At 36.0% G+C, this 12,690-nt stretch overlaps 1 pseudogene; it reads left to right on the top strand.

The window, feature by feature from the left end:
• The first annotated feature begins 682 nt into the window (after positions 1-682).
• Positions 683-10,635, top strand: LOC107858788 (annotated as a pseudogene).
• Positions 10,636-12,690: the final 2,055 nt, after the last annotated feature.

The following is a 12,690-nucleotide window of genomic DNA, read 5'->3' as shown; positions in this document are numbered from 1 at the left end:
ATTATGTATAAGTAGTAACGTTTTATTTCCCATAAGCAGTCATAATTCAAGTTTTAGACCACCACGACTTAGGAGTAAAAAATACTATTTTACTAAGTGAAGGTTCAATGCAGAGCAAACCTTCATTATGCATGGTAGTATTCCTTCAACTAGTAGACTCTCTTATTAATGTTAAAATAAGTGGAAATTGCTATTATTTTAGGTATTTTAATATTAATTATAATGTTTAATTTTCCTCTTAAGATATAGCATCTTAATGTCTTTCCTCACTCATTTGTTGTATGCATGTATGCTGTTACATTTCATGTGAGTAAGTGGTGTATAATGTCTTATCTTCGTATGAGTTACTCTTTTAAGACAAGAATTAGTGAGATAATGACTTATACATTTCATGCACTTTATTTTTTGGTTTGTGGTGGTTGAATAAGGCCACCATTTTCCTTAAAATTCTTGTAACCTTCATTCTTTATTCATCCATTTTCTGTGACTTTATGACTTATAACTTTTGTAATTCTTATAACTTACACTACTAGAAATTGTCTCTATTGCAATGAACTTTTTGGCAACGGTTCTAAAAGCGTTGTAATAGACCCTTTATTATAACAGTTACAACTATTTTTAAAAAATTATTCTAATAGAACTATTTTATGGTATAACCATTTCTATTATTGAAAAATGTTACAATAGAGTCTTATAGCAATGGTTGGACGAACCGTTATGATAGAATCATCTATGGCAATGCGCTATTACAATGATATATTTATTCCCACCACAAAATTTCACTAAATCCGCCAACAAAAACCCTTTTATACCAAATTACAAATTACAATAGTGCACCACAATATTTCATCAGGGTTCATCTAGCATACTCCAATCCGCTAAAAAAAATTTCACTAAGTTCGATCTGCCACTGCTCCGACCACTATACGTCGATAACCATACCGCTGCTCTGACCACTATACGCCGACCATCATACTGTTGCTCCGACCACCATACTCCTCCCATTGTACCACTGCTCCGACCACCGTACCTCGATTTCAAAGTTACTCCAACTACCACTTCAAGAAACTACTGCTGCTCCGACTTCAGCTCCTCCACTGCTCCGACAACCACTTCAATTTCAGCTCTCAAGTTTGTACTTCAATTGCACTTCAGTTTTCGAGAAAAATTGGGATTTTCTTCTCTAATTTGGTAATTTTAAAGTTAGTTAATTTTTCTAATTAACTGCATCATTAGTATTTTCTCTAAAAAAAATTAGTCAACGGATCACGGCTTTGTTGAGAAAATGACATCTTGTTTAGATGAGGTATCATGCTCAATTAGGCTTCTGGTAAAGGAGGATGTAATTAGTGATTCTAATTCAGTTTTTTTGCTGGCAGTTTATTTTGTTAGAGTCTTGGGTTCCTTATCAGCAAATCGAGCACGGTTCCAGAGAAAAAAATTGGTAAATAGAACTCGAATCAGCTTATGAAGAATTTTGATTCTAAATTTACATTGCTTTCTGAGCATTGTATCATCGTATTTGTGCAAGAATGAGAGGTAATTTTGGCAACCTACACAATTTATTGGAAGAATAAACAGAAAAGACAAGTACAACAAGCAGACTCTAACTAATTTAATGAAATGTTGATTGTACTGTGTATTTTGCATGTGGGTATATTTTTTTAAACTAATAGGAATATCGAGCACATGCTAATGTTAGTCAATTGGATATGCCAACTGCATCATTTAAATTCCCTAAAATCTCAAGTGCTTTGTTAAAATCACAACATCTTTAGATGTGTTGTCTTGCTTAATTATGCTTCAGTTAAAAGAGGATGAAAGGTTATACTAACTCTATCAACTTACCGGCCGTTTCCATCACAGTATACAAATGGCTCATTCCGCTCTGTATGAGATGTCAGTATGAGATGTCAGCAACTGATGCTTTTGAGAGAACTACTTCAACCTTCCGTAATATAATCTCAAGGGACCCTGGTTCCTGCTTTCCAGTGGAATCTGGTAGGTACCACCTCTATATATCTTATGTTTTCCCATGGGCATCAAGGTGCCTGGCCTACTTGAAGATTAAAGGCATTGACCAAGCCATTGATTTCACAGTAAGCAGTTGAATAAACTTTTATCTTGGACACAAGTTTGGACTCCTAACAATCTCATTCCTTTGCGTTTACTTGCAGTCTGTTAAACCTATTTGGGAGAGGACGAAGGACACTGATGAGCACATGGGATGGGTTTTTTCTTCATCAAGCATTGAGGAGCCAGGAGCTGATCCTGATCCTGTTAATGGAGCCAAAACATAAGGAAGCTTTATGAGCTTGCAAGTTCAAACTATGTTGGAAAATAAACAGTTCTGGTATTATTTACAAATAAATAAAATATTTAGTAAAATTTATTTGCTTAGGCTGTCCATATTTTTTAGAATCTTTATTAACATTTATTTTCATAGTATGTTCATATTTCTGTTGATTAATGGTCTTGTAAGTTCTTTGGGATAAGAAAATGAAGACAGTCGTGAACAATGGGAGTTCAGAAATAATACGCATGTTTAATAGTGAATTCAATGATATAACTGGGAATGCTGCTTTGGACCTTTATCCTCCTCATTTGCAATCCCAAAGCAACGAAACAAATGACTGGATATATAATGAAATAAACAATGGAGTAAATCGATGTGGTTTTGCAAAGAAGCAAGAGCCTTATGATGAGGTAACTTTTACTACCTTTAGCAGTAAACTACAAAACTCAGAGGAGCCATTTGCTAAACATCTTAAAAATTTAAGGTCTTCAATCAATTCTATCTTAGGAGAAGTGAGTACCTTTCTGTCCTTTCAGGCAGTGCAAGAACTGTACGAAGCTTTGGACAAATGTGAGGAGATACTGAGCAAGCAGAGCTACTTAGGTGGAGATCAAGTGAGTAAAGCAGATATTCACTTATTTATGACCCTGATTAGGCTTGATGAAGTAAGTGAATGTTTTCTTATGGGGGCCCTATACCTGCCAAAACTAAATTATTTAGTCTTATAGTTTAATTTGAGATGTTAGAATGGACAGCATCACAGCAATGCTCCAGAAAGCTAATAAATAGTCCATTCAAATTTAACCTTGAGTTGCTTGAAAGCTAAAACTCAGATATTTTTGTTTCCTGCAACTTCAAAATTTATTAATGTGACAGGATTTAACGACTGGTACTATTGGAGGAGCAGCATAATTGATAGTTGGCCACCCTTTTGATACCAGCAAAGTCAAGCTCCAAAGCCAGCTTATTCCCCTTTCAGGGCAACCTCCTAAATATACAGGTGTTATAGATGTTGTCAGGAAAACAGTGGCTTCTGAAGGTCTGAGGGGTTTATACAAAGGCATGGGAGCTCCACTTTCCACTGTAGACGCTTTCAACACTTTGCTTTTCACGTTTAGAGGTTAAACTGAGGCATTGTGGATTCTGCTAGTTGTGATGAGCATGTCCACAGGGGCTGTCATCTGGTTGAATGAGTACGTAAATGACAACCCGGATTTCAGTGGCACTTTCCCTCAGCTTGTTAGATCCACGCTTTGGTTCTCTGTCACTGTTCTCTCTTTTTCGCAAAGTAAGTTGCAAATCTAGAAATACATTATACTTCCCCCTCCATCTTCTTTGCACTATTTCCTTATTAGTTCGTACAAAAAGAACTTCACATTTCAATATTTCCTTAATGAGAAGCTTTTATAGAACATGAATGTTATGACATGTTTAAGCCACCACAAGTTTTAAAAGTCTCTTTTCTTTCCTTAAACTGCTTGCTGTGTCAAACTATGTCAGATAAAGTGGAATGAAGTGAGTATATAATAGGAAATTCCTTACCTGGCTTCACTAAAAAAGAAAAGTATTTTAATATTTATTTATCTTTTGATAAAAAAAGTTCAATATTTGCAGATGGTAGTGTTGCACTGTTGCCATCGAAAATTATTAGTTGGGGCAGAATTAGGCCATAAGAAGTGGTGTGATTATGTATTTGTTCTCCGAAACCCTTCAATGATACACAATAATGAGAGCAATAGCTTGGATAAGCGTACCTTGCTGAGTTCCTTTTTCCTTTACTCTCATTCACTTTGACTGTCTCCAGAGTCATTTAATTTCCTCTGTTACAACAACAACAACAACAAACCCAGTGTATTCCCACCTAGTGGGGTCTGGGGGGATAAGATGTACGCAGTCCATACCTCTACCTCTACCTCTGATGAAGTAGAAAGGCTGTTTCCGATAGACCCCCGGCTCAAGGCACGAGATACCACACAAACACATAGTAAAGCACAGAAGCAGATTACATATCATAAATACGGCACCCATACGTAATATAAAACAGAGGAAAGCAGAGGAAAGCACACAGGTTCGTAATAAAACATGGAACACGGAACACGGAATCATAACAGGAATAAAGCCCCCACCAAGTAATTCCCTACACTAGCGACCCAAACTGGCCCTAATCCTCTGCCGTAATTCGCGCCCTCCAGACCTTCCTATCTAGGGTCATGTCCTCGGTGAGCTGTAACTGTTCCATGTCCCGCCTTAATTTCCTCTGTTAACTCGGGAGAATTATGTGGCATTATGATAATACCAAATACTTAACTCGGAAGGTTTAATATTACGTTTTAACATTGTTCCCTACCTAGTAGTTCTGTTTTTCTCAACCTGGGCATCAAATGCTGTGACAGTATCGTTGGCAACCCTAACACAACTTTAAATTATGTCAGACTATTTTTAAATTCTGTCATCTTTTCCGCTTAAAGGCAGATGGAAGTGGAGTACGCAAACTTCATTTGCCCAATTGTCTTGATTTTAGCATCTCCCTCGTGCAGTTTTGCTGATTGCTACAAATGGAATCTCTATTTTCTTTTATAAGCAGAATAACATCTACTGATATAATTGGGGACTTTATGGCTGACCTTGAGCAATAAGAAAAACCTTGTGTGTGCCCTTTGAATTATCCACTTACTCAATAAACCTCTACTAGACATCAATTGCTACTAGTTACAGTCAAGGCTGAAATCTGATTTAAAATTCCTTCTTCTGCTCATTCTTTCTTCAGGGATACTTATGTGACGGCAACCATGGCTGGTGAAAGTCCAAATGATCGGAATGATAGAGGTTCGTATGCTCGCCTTTGTGCATTAGCAATTGAAGTTGTATTTTATTGCATTTCTTGAACATTTTGTGCCATTCATTTCTGTATTATCCTCCACTAGCTGTCTGAGCCCTTCAATTCTAGTTTCTCCAAGTCCTATAGTATGTGCTTCTGTTAGGCGAATTAAAGGTCACACTTACATTACATATTTATTAAGTGTATAAAGGCCATGCTAAAAAAGTGTTTTAAAGTTCATACTCATGTAGTATCTGATTCAAAATCTGAACTTACAAAAGAAGTTTTGCTCCTGCGACACTGTCTCATCTTTTTCATCAAAAAAAGAAAAAAGACGAGAAGTCAAAAAGATTTTAAAATGTATTGAAATTGGATTTGGGCTTCTTTCATTTTTTTTAGAGATAAATAATTTTGTATTCACGTAAAAATTCATCAGGAAACTCCTGATGAGGGATTTACAATCCCCCAGGGGTGCCATCATAATAAAAATCAAACAAACTTTCAAAAATTTACAGTTGGCCTTTAAACTCCACCAACTGTTTAATGAAGTGAGTATATAATAGGAGAAAAGGGGGAAAGGGAAAAAAAATCAAAGCACTTCAATTTGTTTATTTGATGTTTAGTTATACCGCGTATAGGGAAGCGCCGGACCACAAGGGTCTATTGTGTGCAGTCTTACTGATTATTTCTGTAAGAAATTGTTTCCGCAACTTGATATTTTGTTATGTTAATGAAAAAAAGTCATTGTTTAAAACTTGGGTAGATGACTCTACGTGATGCTCTAAATTCTGCTCTGGATGAAGAAATGTCTGCAGATCCAAAGGTCTCTATAATGGAGGAGGAGGTATAATCTAACATATTTTTGTATAATAGAGAGATAACCTTGGACTTCTTTCTTTTAGAATAAAGATATAGAACTACTGCTTTCACTTTGGTCTACTTCAAAAGCTTATAACTCCAATTTGGGAAATCATTCTAGGAGAATCAATCAAAAGCAATCTGTCTCGACTTGTGCTGACTACATAGTTATGTGCCGTTGTGGTCTACGTTGCTCGCACTCTCCTAGAATATTTCCACACTCATGTCGGATCCTTCAAAAATACACTATATTTGGAGGATCCCAAAGACATTTTTGAAGAGTCCGAGCAACTTAGGTTGTGGTTGTCATAGCTTGCTTAACTGCACTTCTTTCCTCCATTATGACAGTTCCTAGGATGGAACCTTCGGTACTAAATGTCGATTATCTTATAAGGACCAATGTTGCGATTGGTTGCAATAACAAGTCATTTCTGTTCAAATATCTGGTGAATTTGCAATTCAAGCCAGAGAACATCAAGAAATGAGTTCAATCAATGACTACCCTAAAGCTTTTGAGAAGGGAGAAATTTCTGTTGCTTTCTTTGTAGTTCCACATGCTAAAGTTTTCCTTGCTAAGTACTGCAAAGGTTACACCAAGTTAGCACCTGTCTATAAACTTGGCAGATTTATCTTTGTAAGATCAAGATTTCATCTCTTTAGCTTTTCAAATTGCTTATGATTTCTATCTATAGCGGATAAATTTCACTTATGCTCACTAAACTTTACCCACTATCATAGTAAATTTACATTTTGTCACCTTGAGTTACTAAACTTAGTCACTAAACTTTACTATGATAACAGTAAACTCACGATTCTTGTCACCTTTAAATTCAAACTTTACTTGCTTTGACAGTAAGCTAAGTCACTAGTGTTTTTATCTTTACAGTGAGTAAAGTTGAGTCACTTTAATGTGACAAAGCTAATTTAGTGGTTACTTATACTTCGATTTTCTTACTATCCTGTCGGTGTTAGTGCTTATGTTTTCATACATGCTGTGCTTATGCTTTTATTGAGCTGAAACAACTTTTCTACCAGCATAAGGTAGGGGTAAGGTCCGCATACACTCTCCCCAAACTCCACTTATAAGGTTGCGTTAGTGAGATTAGTTTTTCTAATTATGGATGTAAATAATGGGGGTGCATTATGAATTGGGGAAGGCTCACTGTCCGGGGATGATAAAGTCTTGAAGTGCTAAGTAGATCAGTGTTTTATTTATCGACCCTGGTAGACATATTATAATGCTCTATGTTGACAGTGTATTGTGATTGAAGATGCATTAGCTGGAGTACAAGCTGCCAAAGCTGCGAAAATGAGGTATTTGCAATTGAGTGCTTTTTTTTATATTGTTGAACTTTGTACGCTATCAGAAATAGAGATAGCTTTGGAGATTATATTCCTATTGACCTTGTAACTTATTTTGTCGTGCTTCAGGTTAGAATATGCAGCGAGAAGGCAGCTGTCCATGTCTACGCCATGAAAAAGCTTAAGAAATCATACATACCTGATTAGGTTAGGGAAATACCTCTGTGTTGTAAACTCATGCTTGATTGACTCTTAAAGTTGCTACTGAGGACAAAAAGGCTTGCAATATAAGTGAACTGTCATTCTCTCTTCTTCTCACCTCCTTTCTCTGATCAACTCCCTCTCTCTCCTGTCTTAGTTCTATATCATCGCTTCTTTTGGTTGGAGCTCGTGTTTGCATATCTGTCACCTTGGTTTCATGATTTGCCAACAGAGTTTACTTTTTAATACCTTGTTTGATCATAATAGTGTGATATGCTCCATTGCTACGCACTCCCCTGTAGTTACTATTTTAAGATCTCTTCTGATCTGTAGCTCTTTTCTCAAGTAACTACCGTAAACAGGACCCTAACAACTGGACTGGATTGGTCAAAATGGTGGTTGACCATGCTAAGAAATTGAAGACAACAGTTGAGGAAAACGCAGATCAAATTGACACTCAACTTGTTTTCTCCATTGAGAAACTTCAAGAAGTTAAAGATGAACTCGAAATGGTTTTTTTTTCAACTCTTTTCATAATGCATGTGGTATTTTTTTTTCAGGAAATTGTGGAATTTAGTAAAAGAATATACCCTTTTTTATGGTTCTGCATTATGGGAATTGTTGAAGAGTTTTTTTTTAAAAAAAATTTTGTTTGGGGCTAGATGTTTCTTAATGGCTTTTATTTGTTTGAGCGAAAGAAAAGATTTTGTTTTAGGTTTATGTTCAAATAGAACAAATGGGCGCTTTTTGCGGATGATGTGGCTTTGATTGACGAGACCCGGGGAGGTGTGAATGATAAATTAGAGGTGTGGAGACAGACCCTTGAGTCTAAAGGGTTCAGGTTGAGTAGGAGCAAGACCGAATATTTGGAATGTAAGTTTAATGGCTTGAGGGAGCAGGACGAGGTGGTAGTAAGGTTGGATTCTCAGGTGGTGTGTAAGAGGGATAGCTTCAAGTACCTCGGGTCCATGATTCAGGGGAATGGTGAGATTGACGAGGATGTCTCTCATCGGATTGGGGCGGGATGGATGAAGTGGAAGCTCGCCTCGGGGGTGTTGTGTGATAAGAAGGTGCCGCCCAAGCTTAAAGGCAAATTTTACAGGGTGGAAGTCCGTCTGGGCCATGTTGTATGGAGCGGAGTGTTGACCAATCAAGAACTCTCATATTCAAAAATTGAAAGTGACGGAAATGCGGATGTTACGTTGGATGTGTGGTCTTACTAGGGGGGATAGGGTTCAGAATGAGACTATCCGGGAGAGGATTGGAGTGGCTTCGGTGGAGGACAAGATGCGGGAGGTCCGTTTGAGATGGTTCGGACACGTGATGAGGAGGGGCACAGATGCACCACTTCGTAGGTGTGAGAGGCTTGCTTTGGATGATTTCAAGCGGGGCAGGGGTAGGCTAAAGAAATATTGGAGAGAGGTGACTAGGCGGGACATGGAGCAGTTACAGCTTACTGTGGACATGACCCTAGATAGGAAGAGCTGGAGGACGCGTATTAGGATAGAAGGCTAGTGACTATTAGGGTAGGTAGGGTAGGGCATTACCTGTTTGGTGTATTACTCTTGTTAGGCTACCTTGTTGCATGCTGTATTACGAGTGCCTACTATTCTTTGTTTACTTCCCATTGTAGGGGCGTTTTTTTGTCTTGTCATCTTGTTCCATGCGTTTTGTACGGTTGTGATTACTTATCTTATCTTGAGCCAGGGGTCTATCGGAAACAGCCTTGCTACTTCTCCAGAGGTAGTGGTATGGACTGCGTACATCTTACCCTCCCCAGACCTCACTATGTGGGAATACACTGGGTTTGTTGTTGTTGTTGTTGTTGTTGTAATGTATTTGTTGTGGAATTTAGTAAGAGTTCTTTTCTTATCCCTGCTTCTGTCTTGGAAGGGACAGCACCAAATGGTTATTGCTCCTTGTATTCATTACATGGAATCATTCTAACACAACGACGTACTGCAGGCTTATTCCACTGTTGGGACACTTGATTACATTGCTTCGGAGCTTTTATTGAAGAAAGGATATGGATGTGAATGCGATTGGTCAGTATCTTCGTATTATGTTCTCTTTGTCAAGTCAAAGCTTATATTGTTTTATTATATTTTCTGCATGTTCTTTTATCAGGTGGTCACTTGGTGTGATCATGTATGAGATGCTCGTGGGATATCCACCATTCTATTCTGATGAGCCTATGTCCACCTATAGAAAGGTAAGAACGGGAGTTTGCTTATGGTGAAAAGTCTCTAGTGTTTGGAATCCACTGGTTATCATCTATGCACATTCATACTTTTGGTCTTGTTGCTCATGGGGGTTCAGGTTTTCTGATGTTTCAATTAGTTGGTTTTCTGGTTTGGAGCACACAATTAGAACCGAAGAAACTATATTACTAATAGAAATTCAATTCTCTGTAAATAAACTTGAACTACTCGTCAAGGCTCCAAGACTACTCTATTGGACCAGTCTAAGTTGATAAGAAAGCTGAAAATGTAATTGTTTGCCTGAGCACAGTGAGCGATTTGGTATGTGAAGGAAACACTTGTTGGTTAGGAGATCTACGACTATTGTTCCCGAGTTCCCTTCTAAATATCATAATGTACTGTTCCATTTTAATGATTTCCATACTATCCATTTGAACAATGTTTAGAATCTTTTGACAATGACACTGGTTGCAAAAAGCTTTTAGTGATCAAGCTTTTAGAGATCGATACCTTTTCTTTTTTAAATGGTGTTGTTCGGTCCAGATTGTAGTGCACTCAACTATTTCACCGGGCACCTGCTGGCTGCTACTTCACATCACTTAAATATTGGCTAACTCTGCCCATCAAGGCTTAGGCAAATGGGAGACAACCACGAATATCTATTACTATGAAAAATTTCTGTTCTCTGTTGTAAATAGAAATATGTTATCATTTAAGTGCTAATTTATATTATTTGTTCTCTTTTTATAGGTGTTCAAAATGAAGAAAGTGGTGAAGACATTGACCTTGAGAAGATTTTTGGGTTGTTGATAAATGCTCTAATATCAATAGTTTTGCGTCGAATTTCTTGAAACTTATCGTGACTCGAACTTGCTACTATATAAAAACTTAAATTACTAGCTTGTTGCATATTTTGAATTATGATATTATTAATGAATGATTTTGTTTTGTGATGTGTATATATTGTGTTATAATTTATTATGTATGTAAATAAAAATTTACATTAATACGAGTGACTATTTATATAAATCGTTTCAATTTAATAACATGTGGCAACAATCGTTGCAATAGATCAATAAATTGTTGCAATAAGTAGTCAAAAATCGTCATAAAAGATCAATAAAATCGTTGCAATAGTTTAATGAAATAGTTGTAATAGGTACTCAAAACGCGTAGCAATAGAATAACAAAACCGTCGCAATAGATGTTATTGCAATGGTTTAATGTTGTTGCAATAGAATCTTTTACAACGGTTAGTAACCATTTTAATAGATGAGAAGAAGCATCCCAATAAGTTAAAAAATAATTGTTGCTATAGCTTCACCTATGACGATGGTTTCAACCAACCATCGCATAAATCGTTGTCATAGACCTATCGCAACACCCACATATAGGACTTTCGTTAAACTGTTGCAGTAGAGTTATGGCAATGGTTTTATTGTCTATTGCAACGGTTTTGCAACTATCACCATAGGGGTAATTTTCAGTAGTATAAACCATTGATATTCCATCTTTACTGCTCCTCATTCATTCTTATTCACTGCATGGAAGACTTCCTTACCTATAAATAGTGATGGTCTATCATTATTTTTCTTGTACAAGAAAATAGAGAGTTCACAAAAGTTAGTAAGAAAGAGAGTTTATTAGTTGAAGGGAGGTGTTCTTTTTGTGAAGTTTTGAACTCAAATCTTGTCCAGAGTTGTTTAGTTGTTCTTTGTGAGAAAGTTGTTGTATTCTGGAGGGGATAAGTCAAGAAGATTACTGCAGGACCGGCGAAACTATTTGCTGCAATGGACTTGAATCTCCTTAAAGAGAGCCAGATATCCGTGCTCCATCCGAAGAAGATATATATATTTTTTTATTTTCTTCACTTGTAATTTTACCAACATATAGTATTAATTTGTCGCGTCTTGTTTCTTTATTATCTAGCGATGTGTTATTCAATTTTGTTGTTCATTTTTATATTTTTTTATTTGTTATACTACTGTTATCTATCATGAGCCAGGGGTCTATCGAAAACAAACCTCTCTACTTTATTTGAGATAATGATATAGACTACGTACACTTTACTCTCCTCAAATCCTACTTTATAGGAATGCACTTAGGTATGTTATTGTTGTACAAGAGTTTACCCAAACCAGCTACTCCCTCCGTCTCATTTTATGTGTCGTCATTTAACCGGGCACGGAGTTTAAAAAATAAGAAAAGACTTGATAATATTTACCAAATTGTCCTTTATCAAAAAATGTGCTACTATCTTTTTTTAATTAAGTGGACCTAATAAGGGTAAAAATGTAATTATGTTTTTAAATATTTATCAAATAAGGAAACATGATATTCTTTTTGGGACGGACTAAAAAAGAAATGATGACAAATAAAATGAGACAGAGGGCGTATTTAGTTAAACCAGATTTGAATAGGTTAGGATGTTTTGTATTATAAATGTATGAGTTATTAACACACTCCTATTATATATATTTTTATGAACTAATTTTATCAATCTTATTTCCTATATCGATCAATGGTGTCTTCATTTACTTGTACTTGTCAAATTTTGATTTGACACACTCATTAAGAAAATAATTATTAATATGATTATTTTACTATAATATTCCTATTAATTTATTTTTACTATTGTGTCTTGAAATTAGTCAGAAGAATAAACAATTAATACTTATGGTATAATAGGAAAAAAATTATATTTTCTAGATATATCAAAAATAATGACAAATAAAAATAAAAATATAATTAGAAAATAAGTAATAAATAAAAGCTAACTAAGAGAGTATTTAAAAGATGATTTCACTAATTATATATGTATTACATACGTCATAGGTGATTTAACAGAAGAAAATTGTTGCAATTAATGATTAATATATTTGCAATTGTTGATCCGTGCATGTAAATGCACGCTATCTATTGCATGTTTTTCCAACACTATGGAACGATGTCAACAATATTACTCATCTTCTTTAGTTTCTTCTTCGTTGGTCATACTTTGTTCGTATAGTTGC

The sequence above is a fragment of the Capsicum annuum genome, chromosome 2, assembly GCF_002878395.1.
Source record: "Capsicum annuum cultivar UCD-10X-F1 chromosome 2, UCD10Xv1.1, whole genome shotgun sequence".
Taxonomy (NCBI): Eukaryota; Viridiplantae; Streptophyta; class Magnoliopsida; order Solanales; family Solanaceae; genus Capsicum; species Capsicum annuum.
This window is presented reverse-complemented; position numbering and strand designations above follow the sequence as displayed.